The following is a 20,434-nucleotide window of genomic DNA, read 5'->3' on the forward strand; positions in this document are numbered from 1 at the left end:
CTTGCCATTTCAACACATCCCCTGCTTTTATACCCACATCTCTGTCCTGGGCTTGCTGCAGTGTTCCAGCGAACATCAACGCAAGCTCAAGGAACAGTATCTCATTTACCGATTAAGCACGCCACAGCCTGCCGGACTGAACATTTAGTTCAATAATTTCAGAGCAAGACTGGCCCCCCCCTTTTTTATTTTTATTTTAGTTTGTTTCCTCATTCATTTTTTTCCCATGTGCCTGCCCATTGTTTTTTTTCATGTTTGTGCTTTTGGCCAGGGCTGTTCATTATTCCGTCAATCAACACCCTCTCTGCACTAATACTTTATCTTTCACCACACCATTAACACACCCTTTGCCTTTGTTCCATGATCTTCTGGTCAGTTATTCTCTGTGACTCTCTGTCCTATCAACACCTTCCCTTTTGTTATCTTTTGCACCACCCTGGCTTTATTTGCTTAAAACCTATAACATTTCTAACCTTTGACAGTTCTGACGAAAAGTCACTGACCTGAAACGTTAACTCTGCTTCTCTCTCCACAGATGCTGCCAGACCTGCTGAGTATTTCCAGCATTTTTTGCTTTTATTTCAGATTTCCAGCATCTGCAGTATTTTGCTTTTATTATAGAACTAGGGGGCACTGTTTAAAAATAAGGGGCCACTCATTTAAGAGAGAGTCGTGAGTCTTTGGAATTCTCTTCCTGAAAAGGCGGTGGGGGCAGTGTCTTTGAATATTTTTAAGGCAGAGGTAGATAGATTCTTGATAAGCAAGGCGATAAAAGGTTATCAGGAATAGGCGGGAATGTGGAGTAATCAGTTCAGCCATGAACTTATTGAATGACAGAGCAGGCTCGAGAGGCTGAGTGGCCTACTCCTGCTCCTAATTCGTACGTAAGTTCATATAAAAGCTCCAGGAATATTTTCAACCCTACACAGCTTAGGTAGGTGCTGAAGGAAGAGAATAAAGCAACAGAGGAACAGAATAGACATGTATGTAAAAGCAAAATACTGCCGATGCTGGAAATCTGAAATAAAAACAAGAAATGCGGGAAATACTCAGCATGTCTGGCAGCATCTGTGAAAGAGAAGCAGAGTTAACGTTTTGGGCCAGTGACCCTTCTTCGGAACTGACAAATATTAGAAATGTCAAAAGTTATAAGCAAGTGAGGTGGGGGTGGGGCAAGAGATAACAAAGGAGAAGGTGCAGATTGGACAAGGCCACATAGCTGACCAAAAGATCATGGAGCAAAGGCAAACAATATGTTAATGGTGTGTTGAAAGACAAAGCATTAGTACAGATCGGGTGTTAACGGACTGAAGATTGAACAAGCAGCAAGTACAAACATGAAAAAAACAGTGGGTAAGCAAATTGAACAAACTAAGATGAAATGAAATAAACATACAAAAAAAATTGTAAAAAATGTAAAAAAGAAAAAATAACTAAAAATAAAAGTAAAATGGGGGGCAGTCATGCTCTGAAATTATTGAACTCAATGTTCAGTCTGGCAGGCTGTAGTGTGCCTAATCGGTAAATGAGATGCTGTTCCTCGAGCTTGCGTTGATGTTCACTGGAACACTGCAGCAATCCCAGGACAGAGATGTGAGCTTGAGAGCAGGGGGGAGTGTTGAAATGGCAAGGAACCGGAAGCTCAGGGTCCTGCTTGCGGACTGAGCAGAGGTGTTCCACAAAGCTGTCACCCAGTCTGCATTTGTTCTTCCCAATGTAGAGGAGACCACATTGTGAGCAGCGAATACAGTATACTACATTGAAAGAAGTACAAGTAAATCGCTGCTTCACCTGAAAGGAGTGTTTGGGGCCTGGGATAGTGAGGAGAGGAGGTAAATGGGCAGGTATTACACCTCCTGCGATTGCAGGGGAAGGTGCCATGGGAAGGGGACGAGGTGGTGGGGGTAATGGAGGAGTGGACCAGGGTGTCGCGGAGGGAACGATCCCTTCGGAATGCTGACAGGGGATGGGAGGGGAAGATGCGTTTGGTAGTGGCATCACGCTGGAGGTGGTGGAAAATGATGGAGGATGATCCTTTGGATGTGGAGGCTGGTGGGGTGGAAAGTGAGGACAAGGGGAACCCTGTCACGGTTCTGGGAGGGAGGGGAAGGGGTGAGGGTAGATGTGCGGAAAATGGGCCGGACGCGGTTGAGGGCCCTGTCGACAACAGTGGGGGGGAATCCTCGTTTGAGGAAAAAGGAGGTCATATCAGAAGCCCTGTCATGGAAGGTAGCATCATCAGAGCAGATGCGTCGGAGACGGAGAAACTGGGAGAATGGAATGGAGTCCTTACAGGAGGGTGTGAAGAAGTGTAGTCAAGGTCGCTGTGGGAGTCAGTGGACTAATGGATATTAGTAGACAACCTATCCCCAGAGAAGGAGACAGAGAAGTCGAGGAAGGGAAGTGTCAGAGATGGACCATGTAAAGGTGAGAGAAGGGTGGAAATTGGAAGCAAAGTTGTTAAAGTTTTCCAGTTTGGGCCGGGAGCAGGAAACGGCACCGATACAGTCATCAATGTACCGGAAAAAGAGTTGGGGGAGGGGGCCTGAGTAGGACTGGAACAAAGAATGCTCGACATATCCCACAAAAAGACAGGCATAACTAGGACCCATGCAGGTACCCATAGCAACACCTTTTACTTGAAGGAAGTGAGTGGAGTTGAAGGAGAAGTTGTTCAATGTGAGAACAAGTTCAGCCAGGCGGAGGAGGGTGGTAGTGGATGGGGCTAACAAACATGGACTGGCTGGGCTGACTGGCCTATTTCTAGGTTGTAATCTACATATATTTACTCTGAAGAAATAAGATGCTGAGAATTACATTTTGAAAGGTGGGCAATGTTGAGAAATGCCGATTAGCGAAAATGTCTCTCCCGTCACCCCTACAGATCCTCTTCTCTTCCATCCACAGACTCTCCTGCCCTCCCCTCTGGACAGGTCCTTCCTCGTCCCCATAACCCCACCCCCCTCTTCGCACCCCCACTGCCCCTCCCTATCTCTGGACTACCACTGCTCCTCCTCCCCCACACCTCTCCCCGCACTCCTCCCCCCCTCCTCACTGCCCCTCCCCCGCTGCTCACGCGGGATTTGGCCGGAGCCGTAGGCGTTATCGCGAGACTTTGATTTATTCCTACGTAATGTGCCGTGCTGCTTATGGCGGCGCTGGAGTGCTTCTGCTGTTGGGGTGAGTGTCCCTGATTGAATGTTGCCCGTCGAATTTCTTTCTTCCCCTCAAGTTGGTTCAGAAGGTCATGAGTTCGCGGTGCGGGTGGTGGCTGGAGGGAGCGTGTGGTCGGTCAGGCGGCGGCTGGACCGGTTCGGGTTGGACTGGGCCCGGGGCTGCGCCATCGAGGGGAGGCTTGTTGTGTTTCTGTCCGTCATGTCGGCTCAGGCCGGGGATGCCAGTGTGTGCGCGCGTGTCGGGGGCGGGAAATGTCTGTCTGCGAGGACATATTTGCCGCCCCACCCAATCTCTCTATAAAAGAGTTCTTGGCTATCGGCTGTATTTTTTAATCCGAAGCTCCGGTGAAAATTTCTGGTGCGCGTGTGGATCACCATTTAAGGGTTGCCGTTGATGGATGTGGTACAGGACCAATCGCTTGCCGAAAAAGGGGCGGGATTTCCTGCGCCGTGCGCCGCCCGCTAGGTGTGGTCGACTTCGCTTCCGGGCGGTTGGGGCGGCCGGAAAGAGGGTGGGGCGGCCAGGGACTACAAATACCAGTGTGCACCGCGCGCCACAGGCTGCTGTTTGGCTGGCTGGCCAGGCTCGGCAGCTCATGCTCAAAGTAGGTGGAATTGCGCAATCTTGTGTGTTCGGTGTCTGTAAACAACGGATAAAGATTATGGGTGATATCTGCAATATTACATTTTAGCACTGAAGGCTGGATTTTTCGTTATCTTTGTTATCTTTTACGTTACGTCTTCTAAAATGATATAATTGGAATGGCTTTTTTTTTTGGTTAAGGGCAGAACAAAGGGTTAGATGGAGGGGTGATGGTGCTGTTTTGGGAGAATACTTGCGTTCGAGTAACCGAAGAGTTTCATTGTGTAAGATTGAAGTTTTGCTTTTTGAAATATAGACGCACTACGCTGTTACAACAACTTTTGTGCAGTCATTCTCTTTTATTCGTACATTTAGAATTTGGTTGTAGTTATTAGCTGACTAAGATCAAAATTGAGAGGTTTTACGGTTGGCATGTTTAATATTGTCATGTTTACTATTTTGGTAGTAAAGATCCTTTAGATTTCATGGTTAAGCCAATTTTTAATCCACTCCCAAGATGGGCATCTGCACCACATCAACAGTTATATGGAAGATAACATTTTGCTAATCTAAATTAAAATTGCACTTTAGGTTATTGAATAGTTTTTCTACAGTTGTGGAAGCATTTATAATGTATAAATGTGGCAGGGTGAAGAAGTCTGACTTGCAATTAGACCCTGCATATCTCCGAAACCTGACCATGGTTTTGGAATCATGGAATGGTAACAGCACAGAAAGAGGCTATTCAGCCCATTGAGTTAATGCTGACTCTCTACAAGAGCAATTTAACTAGTCCCACTCGACTGCCCTTTCCCTGAAGCCCTGCAAATATTTCCCCTTCAGGTTCTTATCCAATTTCCTCTTCAAAGCGATTGTTGAATTTGCTTCTGCCACACTCAGGTCAGTGGTGATTCTGTGGTTACTATAGTTGGCTGTAAGGATGTCTAGCAGAGAGTGGGGCATATGTGTCGGAGTTGCCAATTTTGATACCCAGGAGCTCCTGCTGCTGTAAAAGTCTTCATGTATGCATTAGAGACCACGATCAGTCTTTGTTGTGATTGCCTTTGTAGTCTAATGACTTGTGGCAGTCAGTCTAGAGGCACGCTAGAGAATAATGGCCATTTGGGCAGTGTACCAAAGAGAAATCTGTTTTCATGGTGTATTTGTGTGCTTTCTTGGGGAATTGAAGAAAAGAAAAATGAGCTAGACTGAGTCAAATCTTAACAGTAAGATTGCAACAAATGCAGTCTTTGCCAAAAGATTTTCTTCTGTTAAGTCACAGTAAGAGAAATTGTACCAATCACAATACATGAATCTTGTGCATTTCTTGTTTTCATGACTAGAAGGAATTTATTTATTGAGATACAGCACTGAAACAGGCCCTTTGGCCCACCAAGTCTGTGCCGACCATCAACCACCCATTTATACTAATCCTACGTTAATCCCATATTCCTACCACATCCCCACCTTCCCTCAATTCCCCTACCGCCTACCTATACTAGGGGCAATTTATAATGGCCAATTTACCTATCAACCTGCAAGTCCTTGGCTGTGGGAGGAAACCGGAGCACCAGGCGAAAACCCACGCGGTCACGGAGAAATTGTAAACTCCGCACAGGCAGTACCCAGAATCGAACCCAGGTCACTGGAGCTGTGAGGCTGCGGTGCGAACCACTGTGCCGCCCACTGAGTTCTTAATGTTATCGGGTCTAAGTAACATTTTACCTTTTTCCCCCAATTCTAGTGTTTTACGTCTACAGACCATCTTTATAATATGTATTATCAACATTTTATTGTTACCTACTTCCTTTCCTGATATTTAATTTTGCTGTGTTAAAGCTTCATGGGTATTGATCACCCACTGCTTTCCCACCCAGGTAGCCTTTGATGTTTGAGCCTTGACAGTGAATGTTGAAGTTATGATTATAAATGGAAGGGTCAATGATATAGAGCTGAGACGAGATCTATCCTCAGCTGGTACCCACATATGCTGAGGGATTTCTAAGAACAGAAACCGTGGGCTTATTCTTTATTATTTAATTCGGAGATAGTGAAGCTATTTGGAGTAGCACTTTGGCTGACATTGGCTAATTGGGGATTGAATCTACAATCCTCAGCATGGGAAGAGCCATTATTTTTCTTTAGGGATCATTCAAATCTCATCTTGTGTTGTATTCCTTACTTATGGAGGAACTGTAAATGATCTTTTGAAGTTGGGGAATCAAGATTGAGGTTCATATACTGATACTGTGCAATAATTATGCTATCTTATCACACCATTTTTAAAACAGGACGTATCAATTAAAATGGGCACTCTGTGCCATTGTACAAAATCTCTTGAATATCAACTGGGGTGGGGGGATCTTGAAGGAATTGAATGATATTCTGTTTTTGTTAAAGTTCGGATATTGAATTCTGGGAGGTGCAGCATCATTTTCCCCCCTCCTTCCTGGCATATTGATTGTACCTCCCAATGATGGTTACAAGCTCAGTAGCATGGTAATCCCTTGTGCATTGTGGTACAGTGTACTAATGTGTAGCAGTATCCTCAAGAACCTTAAACTAGTCATCAATTAGAATATATGAAATTCATTAATACTTTAATTTATGCCTGTTAGAATAATTTGCAACAGTTTTCTAACTTTGGCTACATTTTCCTAGACTAATTTCAAACATGGCATCATATCCTATAGTTGGTTCAAACTTCAAATGTGTGGTCAGCACCACTGCACAGTTTGCTAAGGTTTGTGAAAATGCAGTCTTTTTTTTTTGAGATTTTATAATTAAATCTAATTTTCATTATAATGTGAGATGGTGGACACAATTATAGGTAAATTGAGCTTAATGTAATTGGAAGATTAATTAAGTTGAAGTTCATGGTTTTTCACTTTAATTTCAGATATTGCTTTAAACTTGAAATAATATTGACCTACTAGAAAAGGCTAACAGTTTTTCATAAGAGTATAATTGTCAATTTCACTTTGTTCCGATCAACTTTTGAAAGAAATTAATTCCTACTTCAGCTCACTTTTACAAGATAAAAGCTCCCTTCTGCTTGTTGAAGTGGATATAAAAGATCCCGTTGCACTATTTCGAAGAAGAACAGGGGAGTTATCCCCAGTGTCCTAGCCAATATCTCTGATTATCTGGTCATTCCCACATTGCTGTTTGTGGGAGTTCGCTGTGTGCATACTGGCTGCTGCCATTTTTCCTGCGTTACAGCAGTAACTACACTTCAAACAAAAAGTACTTAATTGGCTGTAAAGTACTTTGAGACATTCAGTGGTCATGAAAGGTGCTGTATAAATGCACATTTTTCTTTTTGAATTTCCAGAATAGATATGCAGCTTGCTCCCAGGTCTCTACAATGTTGCTGTGTAACCAGCGACTGTAAAGTATCTCGCTTTATGGCTGCTTTTTGGGTCACGCTCTGGGATGAAACACTAGCCTCCGCTTGCTTTCTCTTATACCTTAGACTGGGAGTTCAATAAGCAGGGAATTGGTATGAACTTGTAGCTGTTCTCAGTATCCTCTAGTATTTAATTGTTTGTTTGTGTTCTCACCACCACCGTCACCCCTCTTTTTTTCAAGTGATTGGGTTCCATAGGCTATCATTCAGTATCTTGCTTAAGTGACTGTTCTTCGTATATAAGCATAGACAATGAGTGTTAGACTTTTCAGCTATAGGGACAATGCTGGCCTCAAGTGACGACCCTTTCCAGGTAGGGTGTGGGGAATCCCAAACAAGATTGATTTTTTTTTCTCCTTTTACCAAGGACCATTGAAACCTTTTGTGCCCCAGTCACCATGCAAGCTTATTGTGGAATCTGTTGTAAAGCCTGGAACCTTGCACTTTGCACCTTCAAAGAACAGTACAGCACAGGAACAGGCCATTTGGCCCTCCAAGCCTGCGCTGCTCTTGATGCCTGCCGAAACTAACACCTTCTGCACTTCCGGGGCCCATATCCCTCTATTCCCTTCCTATTCATATATTTGTCAAGATGTCTCTTAAACGTTGCTATCGTATCTGCTTCCACCACCTCCCCTGGCAGCAAGTTCCAGGCACTCACCACCCTCTGTTTAAAAAAAAACTTGCCTCGCACATCCCCTCGCACCTTAAACCTATGTCCCCTAGTAACTGACTCTTCCACCCTGGGAAAAAGCTTCTGACTATCCACTCCGTCCATGCCGCTCATAACTTTGTAAACCTCTATCATGTCGCCCCTCCACCTCCGTCGTTACAGTGAAAACAATCCGAGTTTTTCCAACCTCTCCTCCTAACTAATGCCCTCTAGACCAGGCAACATTCTGGTAAACCTCCTCTGTACCCTCTCCAAAGCCTCCACGTCCTTCTGGTAGTGTGGTGACCAGAATTGCACGCAATATTCTAAGCGTGGCCTAACTCAGGTTTTGTACAGTTGCAACATGACTTGCCAATTTTTATACTCTATGCCCCGACTGATGAAGGCAAGCATGCTGTATGCTTCTTGACTACCTTATCCACCTGCGTTGCTACTTTCAGTGACCTGTGGACCTGTGCGCCCAGATCTCTCTGCCTGTCAATACTCCTAATGGTTCTGCCATTTACTGTACACCTCCCACCTGTATTAGACCTTCCAAAATGCATTACCTCACATTTGTCTGGGTTAAACTCCATCTGCCATTTCTCTGCCCAAGTCTCCAACCGCTCTATATCCTGCTGTATCCTCTGACAATCCTGATCATTATCCGCAACTCCACCAACCTTTGTGTCGTCTGCAAACTTACTAATCAGACCAGCTACATTTTCCTCCAAATCATTTATATATACTACATACAGCAAAGGTCCCAGCACTGATCCCCACCACTAGTCACATCCCTCCATTCAGAAAAACACACATCCACTGTTACCCTCTGTCTTCTGTGACTGAGCCAGTTCTGTATCCATCTTGCCAGCTCACCTCTGATCCCGTGTGACTTCACCTTTTGTACCAGTCTGCTATGCGGGACCTTGTCAAAGGCTTTACTAAAGTCCATGTAGACAACATCCACTGCCCTTCCCTCATCAATCACCTTCGTCACTTCCTCAAAAAACTCAAATCAAATTAGTAAGATTCAACCTCCCCTTCACAAAACCATGCTGTCTCTCGCTAATTTCGTTTGTTTCCAAATGGGAGTAAATCCTGCCCGAAGAATCCTCTCTAATACTTTCCCTTCCATTGACGTAAGGCTCACCAGCCTATAATTTCCTGGATTATCCTTGCCACCCTTCTTAAACAAAGGAACAACATTGGCTATTCTCCAGTCCTCTGGGACCTCGCCTGTAGCCAATGAGGATGCAAAGATTTCTGTCAAGGCCCCAGCAATTTCTTCCCTTGCGTCCCTCAGTATTCTAGGGTAGATCCCATCAGGCCCTGGGGACTTATCTACCTTAATGCTTTGCAAGACACTCAACACCACCACCTTTTTGATAATGAGATGACTGAGATTATCTACACTCCCTTCCCTAAGCTGCTCATCCACCAAGTCCTTCTCCTTGGTGAATACTGATGCAAAGTACGCATTTAGCACCTCACCCATTTCCTCTGGCTCCACGCATAGATTCCCATCTCTGTCCTTGAGTGGGCCAATCCTTTCCCTGGTTACCCTCTTTCTCTTTATATATGTATAAAAAGCCTTGGGATTTTCCTTAATCCTGTTTGCCAATGACTTTTCATAACCCCTTTTAGCCCTCCTAACTCCTTGCTTAAGTTCCTTCTTACTGTCTTTATATTCCTCAAGTGCTTCATCTGTTCCTAGCCTTCCAGCCCTTACAAATGCTTCCTTTTTCTTTTTGACTAGGCTCACAATATCCCGCGTTATCCAAGCTTCCCGAAACTTGCCAAACTTGTCTTTCTTCCTCACAGAAACATGCCGGTCCTGGATTCTAATCAGCTGACGTTTGAAAGACTCCCACATGTCAGATGTTGATTTACCCTCAAACAGCCGCCCCCAATCTGGCACCTTCACCCGAGGACTATTATCCTTATCCACAAGTACCTTAAAACTTATGGAATTATGGTTACTGCTCCCGAAATGCTCCCCCACTGAAACTTTGACCACCTGGCCGGGCTCATTCCCCAATGCCAGGTCCAGAATGGCCCCATCCCTAGTTGGACACTCTACATGCTGTTTCATGGTACATCAGGTGGTGTCTTATTAACCAACCCATTGGGGGAACTCGTCCACTGTTTTTGGGTATTCATATGCTTGGGGTTACAGAAATCCTTCTGGAGTAAATGTGCCCTTAGATGATTTATATTATGTACTAGAATGAGAAACGGTCATCAGACCATATGTGCTTCTTCACTTTTTTGCCGACCACATCTGCAACCAACTTGGGAATCCTCTTAAACCCTCAGGTGATCAGGCAAGCCCCAGAGGGCACCCAACCTGTAAACTATTTCCTAAAGTCACTTCCAAACTCTCACCTCAATCCTTGGCCTCAATTTAAATGGGCAGCACCTAGTTCTGTTAGGCTCCAATATGCCAAACGTTGTCTATTTGATTGTATAGTTAATAGTTTGAAATACCTGAATTGATCCCCATAAAAATCTGCATTTCTCCAGTGAATCCAAATCTGAGTTCTGCCTTCATTGTTCAATGCACTTAGGCCAAGGTTCATCCTTGTTAACTTTCTGTAATGCACAATCTCCTTGAGGTGGACAAGGCACCAGAATTATACACTGTGCCCACATGAGGTTTCACCAAAGTGTTATCATTGGTTCTAGTTTGGTACGGAATACATTTGAATGTGCCAATAATGCAGTAAGTCCATGTGGTAGTGAGTTCTTTATTTGGTCTGTTCATGGCATATTCCCTTTGTCTGAACAGCCAGAAAGTGCAACATTTTGTCCACATCCACTCTATTGAAACCCTTCTTAATTTTAAAGACCTCCATGGAGGTTCCTCTTTGATCTTTTTTGTCCAGAGTTTGGGCATTGCAGCCATGAGCCTGTTCATATTGGATCCAGTACCTTGATACTGTGCTTAAACCTTTAGGGAGCAGTCACTGATCACTCCCAAGTTGCACTTTGTCACGTTTAATCTACACCCATGCATGCTGCACTTTATTGTATTTTGAGCACCTTTTATGCATAATTACATTTTATATAAAATATATAAATGCAAGTCTTGTTGCACTTTCCTAATCTGCCAATACAGTTGCAATCTATTTTCTTCTAAGCCTACTGCATAATTTAGTAAATTTGTGTTCAGCCCCAGGTTGTTAATGAACAGAAGGGAACCAAGCACTGAATGCTTGTCACTGGATCCAGTTGGGAAATAACCCTATTCAAAACCGCAATTTATTATTGTGGTTTTTACCCAATTTGTGATCCATCCTACCAGATCACCCTTCCCAACACTTCATTTTAGCTCCCAGCTGACTTAGCCTTCCCGCAAAATAAAAGCATTGAATGTCAATGTTCCTCAAAACTGCCTGTGGGTAGTCGCCTCTTATATAGGTGACTGAAGCATGATTGGTGCATTAGGGAACTGGTGAAGACAAACTATACTGGTCATTAAAAAATATAAACTGTTACCTTTTCTGCATTACTGATTTATGTTCTGATTTAGTTTGGCTCTATTTCACTAGAATGTTCCATTGGATTATGATTTAAAAGTGCTGTATCCTAATTGGCTGGTTTGTAGAGTTTTTTGATTTGCATTAGGAACAGGAGTAGGCCATTTAGCCTTTCGAGCCTGCTCTGCCATTCAGTTAGATCATGGCTGATCATCTACCTCTGCTACTTTTTCTGTGCTATCTCCATATCCCTAGATGTCATTAGACTGCATTAAAAGTATCTCTGTATTTCTACATTTCCTTTGGTGCAAATGGAGGAAAGGGTGAACAAATATTTTGGCTTTTACTGCAAAACCCCAGTGCTTCAGTCCCTAAAGCCCTAGTTTTCTTCTCCCATAATATGCTGAACATTAAGCAAAGGTTATTTGTTTTATATTAAATATACTACAAAATGCTTGAACAAGTTGTGGCAGTTTCTCCCCCCCCCCCCCCCTGCCCAAATATCCTTTTTTGCCTCAATCCTGAAGGTGACCTTGTCTTTCTTTGGAGTTGTCTGGTTTTATTTGTATAACCTTCAAGTCTAATGCTCATCCCTCGGGTCTGATGGAAAGCCTCGACCTGGAGTCCAGACTGCTCTGTCTACCACTGTCCTCTTCTGGAAATTGATCCCCTCGTTGTGCATATTGAAAGTGCACATTCCAACAGATGACAAGATTCAAAACGCCAAAATATACTGCAGTTGCTGGAAATCTAACATAGAAATACAACAAAAATGCTTGAAATGGGTTAGGCAGAATTTGTGGAGAGAGAAACAGTTAACATTTGTTGGATTTCCCATCATAATGGGAAGATATTGGCACTGAAGCTTTTAAGAGTACAAAATCAGGGCAACGGCAACAAAAAAAGAACAAAATGGGGGCTTTCTGATACGATGAAGGGCTGAAGTGATTTAAGTGACAATTGATGGTGCAAGGCAAAAGTTGAAATTTATCAAGATTCATAAGTTGTCTTTGGCGAAGTATCATGTAATATAAGTGGAGCAACTTGAACTGTTTGTATTAATAGTTACCATTGACCAGAAACTGAATTGGAGTCGTCTTTGGCCTCCTTGTCTCGAGAGACAATGGGTAAGCGCCTGGAGGTGGTCAGTGGTTTGTGGAGCAGCGCCTGGAGTGACTATAAAGGCTAATATTAGAGTGACAGACTCTTCCACAGGTGCTGCAGAAGAAATTGTTTGTCGGGGCTGTTACACAGTTGGCTCTCCCCTTGCGCTTCTGTCTTTTTGCCTGTCAACTGCTAAGTCTCTTCGACTCGCCACACTTTAGCCCCGTCTTTATGGCTGCCCGCCAGCTCTGGCGATCGCTGTCAACTGACTCCCACGACTTGTGATCAATGTCACAGGACTTCATGTCGCGTTTGCAGACGTCTTTAAAGTGGAGACGTGGACGGCCGGTGGGACTGATATCAGTGGCGAGCTCGCTGTACAGTGTGTCTTTGGGGGTCCTGCCATCTTCCATGTGGCTCACATGGCCAAGCCATCTCAAGCGCTGCTGACTCAGTCGTGTGTATAAGCTGGGGATATTGGCCGCCTCGAGGGCTTCTGCGTTGGAGATACGGTCCTGTCACCTGATGCCAACGATTCTCCAGAGGCAGCGAAGATGGAATGAATTGAGACGACGCTCTTGGCTAACAGGTTGTCCAGGCCTCGCTGCCGTAGAGCAAGGTACTGAGGACACAGGCTTGATACACTTGGACTTTTGTGTTCTGTGTCAGTGCGCCATTTTCCCACACACTCTTGGCCAGTCTGGACATAGCAGTGGAAGCCTTTCCCATGCGCTTGTTGATTTCTGCATCGAGAGACAGATTACTGTTGATAGTTGAGCCTAGGTTGGTGAACTCTTGAAACACTTCCAGAGCGTGGTCGCCGATATTGATGGATGGAGCATTTCTGCCATCCTGTCCCATGATGTTCGTTTTCTTGAGGCTGATGGTTAGGCCAAATTTGTTGCAGGCAGCCGCAAACCTGTCGGAGACTCTGCAGACACTCTTCAGTGTGAGATGTTAAAGCAGCATCGTTAGCAAAGAGGAGTTCCCTGATGAGGACTTTCTGTACTTTGGTCTTTGCTCTTAGACGGGCAAGGTTGAACAATCTGCCTCCTGATCTTGTGTGGAGGAAAATTCCTTCTTCAGAGGATTTGAATGCATGTGAAAGCAGCAGGGAGAAGAAAATCCCAAACAGTGTGGGTGCGAGAACACAGCCCTGTTTAACCCCACTCAGGATAGGAAAAGGGGTCTGATGAGGTGCTGAATTGTGCCTTTCATATTGTTATGGAATGTGGTGATACTTAGTAGCTTTGGTGGACATCTGATCTTTTCTAGTAGTCTGAAGAGACCACGTCTGCTGACGAGGTCAAAGGTTTTGGTGAGATCAATGAAAGCAACGGAGAGGGGCATCTGTTCGCGGCATTTCTCCTGTATCTGATGAAGGGAGAACAGCGTGTCAATGGTCGATCTCTCTGCACAAAAGCCACACTGCCTCAGGGTATATGCGCTTGGCCAGCTTCTGGAGCCTGTTTAAAGCGACTCGAGTGAAGACTTTCCCCACTATGCTGAGCAGGGAGATTCCACGGTAGTTGTTGCAGTCACCACGGTCACCTTTGTTTTTATAGAGGGTGATGATATTGGCATCGCGCATGTCCTGAGGTACTGCTCCCTCGTCCCAGCACAGGCAAAGCTGTTCATGGAGTGCTGAGCGTATAGCAGGCTTGGCACTCTTGATTATTTCAGGAGTAATGCCGTCCTCACCAGGGGCTTTTCCGCTGGCTAGAGAATCAATGGCATCATTGAGTTCTGATTTTGTTGGCTGTACGTCCAGCTCATCCATGAATGGTAGAGGCTGGGCTGCATTGAGGGCGGTGTCAGTGACAGCATTCTCCCTGGAGTACAGCTCTAGGTAGTGCTCAACTCAGCGGTCCATTTGCTTGTGTTGGTCAGTGATTGTGTCCCCTGATTTAGATTTGAGGGGGGCGATCTTGATGGTTGGCCCAAAACCCCTCTTAATGCCATTATACATCCCTCTGATGTTTCTGGCGTCAGAGGCCAGCTGAATATGACTGCATAGGTGTTGCCAGTAGTCATTTGCGCAGTGCCTGGCTGTTCTTTGTGCAGTGCTTCTGGCTGCTTTAAGTGCTACAGATGTTAACTCGCTGGGGGCTTTCTTGTAGTTCAACAGTGCAATGCGCTTAGTGGCTATGACAGGTTCCAGCTCTTCAAAATGAGATTGAAACCAGTCTGCATTTCTCTTCACACGTTTGCCATAGGTGGTCATTGCTGAGTCATAGATGGCGGCTCTGATGTGGGCCCACTTGGTCTCAGCATCCCCTGTGGGAGTGTTTTGAAGGGCTTTTACAAGTGAATTTCGAAATTTTTGTAACAGCTGTGAATAAGAAATTCTGCTCGTGTAGCCATATAAATACCATGGCTACAAGAACAGGTCAGAGGCTAGGAATCCTGTGGAGAGTAGATCACCACCTGACTTCCCAAAGCCTGTCCACCATCTAAAAGGCACAAGTCAGGGTGTGATGGAATACTCTCCTTGCCTGGATGGGTGCAGCTCCAACAACACCCGAAGCTGCAGGACAAAGCAACCCATCGACAAACATTCACTCCCCATCCACCACTGATGCACAGTGGCAGCAGTGTGTACCATCTACACGATGCAATGCACCAAGACTCCTGAGATAGCCTCTTTCAAACCCATGACCTCTGCCACCTAGAAGGACAAGGGCAGCAGTTGCATGGGAACGCCACCACCTGCAAGTTCCCCTCCAAGCCACGCACCATTCTGATTTGGAACTATATCGCTGTCACTGGGTCAAAATCCTGGAACTCCCTAACAGCACTGTAGGTGTACCTACCCCATATGGACTGCAGTGGTTCAAGAAGATGGATCACCACCACCACCTCAAGGGCAATTAAGGATGGGCATTAAATGCTGCCCTAGCCAGTGATGCCAGCATTCCATGAATGAATGAAGTCCCTTTTTTTTTTCTTCCAATGATTTGAATGTTTGTTTTTTGTCATGGGCTTATTTCACATTTTAGAGAAAGACACATGGAATTTTTTTCTCATGTTATTGTTTGGCCTCATTCATAATGGTCTCCCCTTTCTGGCATTAAGTGCCTTCCAATATTTTTATCCTAGTTACTGTTTAAGTATGAGCTTGGATGATGAATTCTTTTTATTTGTTCATGGGATGTGGCATCGCTGGCGAACCCAGCATTTCTTGTCCATCCATAATTGCTCTTGAGAAGATGGTGGTGAGCTGCCTCCTTGAACTGCTGCAGTCCTTGGGGTGTAGGTAGACAAACAGTGCTTTTAGGAAGGGAGTTCCAGGATTTTGACCCAGCGACATGAAGGAACGGCGATTAGTCAAATGCTGTGTGACTTGGAGGGGAATCTGCAGGTGGTGGCGTTCCCATGCATCTGCTGCCCTTGTTCTTCTAGGTGGTAGAGGTCGCAGGATTGGAAGGTGCTGTCGAAGGAGGCATGCTGAGTTGCTGCAGTGCATCTTGTAGATGGTACACACTGCTGCCACTGTGCATTAGTATTGAAGGGAGAGAATGTTAAAGATAGTGATTGAGTGCCAGTCACGCAGCCTGCTTTGTCCGGGATGGTGTCAAGCTTCTTGCATGTTGGAGCTGCACCAATCCAGGCAAGTAGGGGATATTCTATCCCACTCTACTTGTGCCTTGTAGATGGTGGACAGGCATTGGGGAGTCAGGAAGTGAGTTACTCGCTGAAGAATTCCCAGCCTCTGACCTCTTGTCGCCACAGTATTTATGTTAACAAGTTATTTGGGTGAAGTGAGAATTGAAGTGAAACCTGATCCTGTCCTCAGCTAATATTTACAAATGGGTACTTTGCAGCTGGAGTCACTGGAATTGATTGGGAATGGGGGCATGAAATATTTTCCTCCCTTTTTTAAGTCCAGGAGCACTGAGTTAGCAGTATCCCTATAACCGCTCTAGTTGAGATGAGCTAATTCATTTGAAGCCTAGAAATCAAATGCATGTCCCTTCCGGTCTGTGATTGATTTTACCAACTGAGTGGAAGCATTTAGGTCTAGTTTTGTTTGTAATACAACTTTTCCTTTTCTTTTTCCGAGCACCCCGCCCATCTCTGACCTCTCACCAATTAAAAACACTACTGTTTTTGCACAATAATCAATGTGGATCATATGGTCCTCATTTCATCTTGAGGCTTGCTTTATCTTTGCAACCTTGATCCTAAGATGAATGAATGTGCTTATGGATGATTTAAAAAAAAGTATAATACAGACAAAATGCCAGAAACCGCTTGTCTGATACAATCCCCTGCTCACCTTGATCCACCAACTTTTGGAGACGACAATCAGTGCACTTCTAAACTGTGTTTCTCCTTGCTTCAGGTAGTATTCTGTATGTTCCTCCTCTTCTCCAAGGTTAGACTCTGAAATCAAGACCATCCCATCCCATCTCCACTTCCTTCATAAGACATCAAAACTGGTGTTCTTTACTTTCTGTTTTGTCTCCGATTCAATTGACAGGCTTTTACTACCTACTGTTGGCATCAGATGGTCAAGACAGTCCGATGTCACCTCACCATTTTACTCTGCTCAGTCATGGTGTCCTGCATTATGGTCCTAGTCTTTTAGAACATAGAACAGTACAGTACAGGCCCTTCAGCCCACGATGTTGTGCCGACCCTTTAACCTACTCTAAGATCAAACTAGCTACATACCCTTCATTCTACTATCATCCATGTACCTATCCAAGAGTCGCTTAAATGTCCCTAATGTATCTGCTTCTACTACCACCGCTGGCAGTGCATTCCACGCACCCATCACTCTCTGTGTAAAGAACCTACCTCTGACATCTCCCCTAAACCTTCCTGCAGTCACCTTTAAAATTATGCCCCCTGGTGATGGTCCTTTCCGCCCTGGGAAAAAGTCTCTGGCTATCTACTCTATGCCTCTCATCATCTTGTACACCTCTATCAAGTCACCTCTCGTCCTTCTTTGCTCCAATGAGAAAAGCCCTAGCTCCCTCAACCTTTCTTCGTAAGATATGCCCTCCAGTCCAGGCAGCATCCTGGTAAATCTCCTCTGCACCCTCTCTGAAGCTTCCACATCCTTCCTATAATGAGGCGACCAGAACTGAACACAATATTCCAAGTGTGGTCTAACCAGGGCTTTATAGAGCTGCAGCATAACCTCGCGGCTCTTAAACTCAATCCCCCTGTTAATGAAAGCCAACACCTCATACGCCTTCTTAACAACCCTATCAACTTGGGTGGCAACTTTGAGGAATCTATGGACGTGGACCCCAAGATCCCTCTGTTCCTCCACACTGCCAAGAATCCTGTCTTTAAGCCTTTATTCTGCATTCAAATTCGACCTTCCAAAATGAATCACTTCATACTTTTCCAGGTTGAACTCCATCTGCCACTTCTCAGCCCAGCTCTGCATCCTGTCAATGTCCCATTGCAACCTACAGCAGCCCTCCACACTATCCACAACTCCAGCAACCTTCGTGTCATCGGCAAACTTACTAAGCCAGCCTTCCACTTCCTCATCCAAGTCATTTATAAAAATCACAAAGAGCAGAGGTCCCAGAACAGATCCCTGCGGAACACCACTGGTCACCGAGCTCCAGGCTGAATACTTTCCATCTACTACCACCCTCTGTCTTCTATGGGCCAGCCATTTCTGTATCCAGACAGCCAAATTTCCCTGTATCCCATGCCTCCTTACTTTCTGAATGAGCCTACCACGGGGAACCTTATCAAACGCCTTGCTAAAATCTATAAAAGCTGGACAGGTCGGAAACCAGTTTTTAGGTTTGTGCAGCTAAAGCAAGCTGCTGGCATAGCTGTAAGTATGATGGAGTTTAATTTACCCTGTTTGCTTTATGCATCATTCCACAACTGCTTTAACATCGGGTTACCTGGTTTAAATTAATTGAATTGAGAAAACCTTCTGAATCTTTTTAACCAAATAAAGGAACTATGATTGTTTATCCATGGTTCAGTTGATTTGAATGATCTGTATTAATTGAGTAATTTGTTTCAGCAAATTTTCTGAAAGTTTAAAATTTTAATTTCAGACCAAATAAAATAGTCTACTTCAAAGCTGCTTAACACAAATCATCTAATTCATTTTAAGTTTGTATTTATATAGTTCCTTTAACATATGTCCCAAGGTGCTTCACAGTGATAAAGCAAAATTTGGCAACAAACCGCATGAGATCTTGGGGCAGATGGACAAAAGCTTGGTCAAAGAAGTGATTTTAAGAAACATTTTAAAGGGAGAAAGGTAGAGTGGCAGAGATTTAGGGAGGGAATTCCAGAGCTTAGGGCATGGCTGCCAATAGTAGAGCGATTTAAATCGGGAATGCTCAAGGCTAGAATTAGATAAGTGCAGATATAAGGGTTGTTATCTGAAGGAGATTAGAGATAGGAAGGGGTGAGGTCATGGAGGGATTTGAAAACCAGGTTGAGAATTTTTAAAATCAAGCCATTGCTTGACCGGGAGCCGTACAGGTCAGTGAGCACAAGGGTGATGGTTGAACGGGACTTGGTGCAAGTTAGGACACTGGCAAGGGAGTTTTGGGTGACCTCAAGTTTATGGCGAGTAGAATTTGGGAGGCCTGCCAAGAGTGCATTGGAATAGTCAAGTCCAGAGGTACCAAAGGCATGGGTGAGGGTTTCAGCAGCAGATGAGCTGAGGCAAGGGTGGAGTTGAGTGATGTTATGCAGGTGGTCTTAGTGATGGTATGGATATGTGGTCAGAACCTCATCTCGGGCAAATATGCTAAGATTTTGAACCCTAGATTACTGCTTTTTTTATATTGTTTGATGTACATTATTGGGTAATCTTTTTTAGTGCATAAGCAACACAGCTTTGAATTATGTGGAGCAGGCGGTATATTCTCTTCCTCTGGTTCCTGACTCTTATTGGTATGTTTTCAGGATTGTTTCCTGTATTTTAACCTAACTATTGGTGTTGGTGCTGCAAATCTATAAGGGGGAAAAATCAATGTAGTTCTTGCTCCTGATCATTATGCAGTGATCCTCCACTCAAACCATGTATGTTGGTTGAAGACAGGATTGAGATTGGTTGTGATGCTCTAATTCATCGCTCTCGCTCTCTCCACCCCCTGGCTTTGGGTGAGATAGACAGATTGAATATGTCGATGGAACAATTATCCTTCAAGAATAAATGAGAATGAGATTTTTTTTTTTTTTCAACCTTGCACAGATTGTCATTGTAGTCTTATGGCCTCAATCTAATTTTTTATATTCCCACATCTCATGGCCTTTCATGTTGAGTTCTTGAAAATGTGGTTTGCTTTTGTGTATACTAAGAACTGGTTTGAGACTTCCCAGGCTTATTTCACTTCAATCTTTCTACTAATCTAGCTGGATTTAAACCCAGTCTTAGAAATAATAGGGCTGTGATATAACCCATTAATTTCCCAGCCCTTCACCCCTGCCCATTTGATATTGCCTAAAGCTGTAGGCAAGAACATAGAAAAGCCACATACAGCTGCAATATTATCCTCAAATGTTTTAATGGACTTTAGGATACCTGACTGCAGAGCAATACAGTCCTTTAGAACCTGCTGAAATTCTTCTTTTGTAGGAAAAGTTCGATGAGAAAATTCAGTGATTCATAAAAGCTCATTTTTGTACCCTAACATTCTCAATTATAACATCTGTCCTGGTCTTATTGCATAATTTTTTAAACTATTCACATTTTTCCAAAAACATACTTTTTTAAAGAAAAAAAATGTTTATTTCATAAATCTTATCCACTGGTCCCAGTTGCCAAAATGAGTCTGTGTGCCTGGGTGGTTACTATTGGTATGCTATTCAATTATTGTGCACTGTACTACCAAGCTTAGAGCTTCTTGCATGCTTTAATGATCAGAATGGAAATTTTGGCGATTATTTCCCCTGCTCCACTAGCTCGGCACAGACTTCGGTTTATATCTGAGTGCAGGTGTTTGTGGCTGTTACAGCATATACGAGCTGATCCATCTGGGAAGTCCGTCAGTCCTGTGCACATATTTATCCACATACTTGCTCTGA

General features: G+C 44.2%; 1 protein-coding gene across 3 annotated transcripts in view; it reads left to right on the forward strand.

Annotated features, from left to right (window-relative positions):
- Positions 1-3,076: 3,076 nt before the first annotated feature.
- Positions 3,077-20,434, forward strand: part of csde1 (cold shock domain containing E1, RNA-binding) — a 129,058-nt gene continuing 111,700 nt past the window's right edge. For all 3 annotated transcript variants that reach the window (XM_068057002.1, XM_068057004.1, XM_068057003.1), the window contains exon 1: positions 3,077-3,180. The gene's annotated coding sequence lies outside the window, so the exon portion shown is untranslated. The remainder of the gene's footprint in view (positions 3,181-20,434) is intronic.

Source organism: Heterodontus francisci, chromosome 25, assembly GCF_036365525.1.
Source record: "Heterodontus francisci isolate sHetFra1 chromosome 25, sHetFra1.hap1, whole genome shotgun sequence".
NCBI classification, from domain to species: Eukaryota; Metazoa; Chordata; class Chondrichthyes; order Heterodontiformes; family Heterodontidae; genus Heterodontus; species Heterodontus francisci.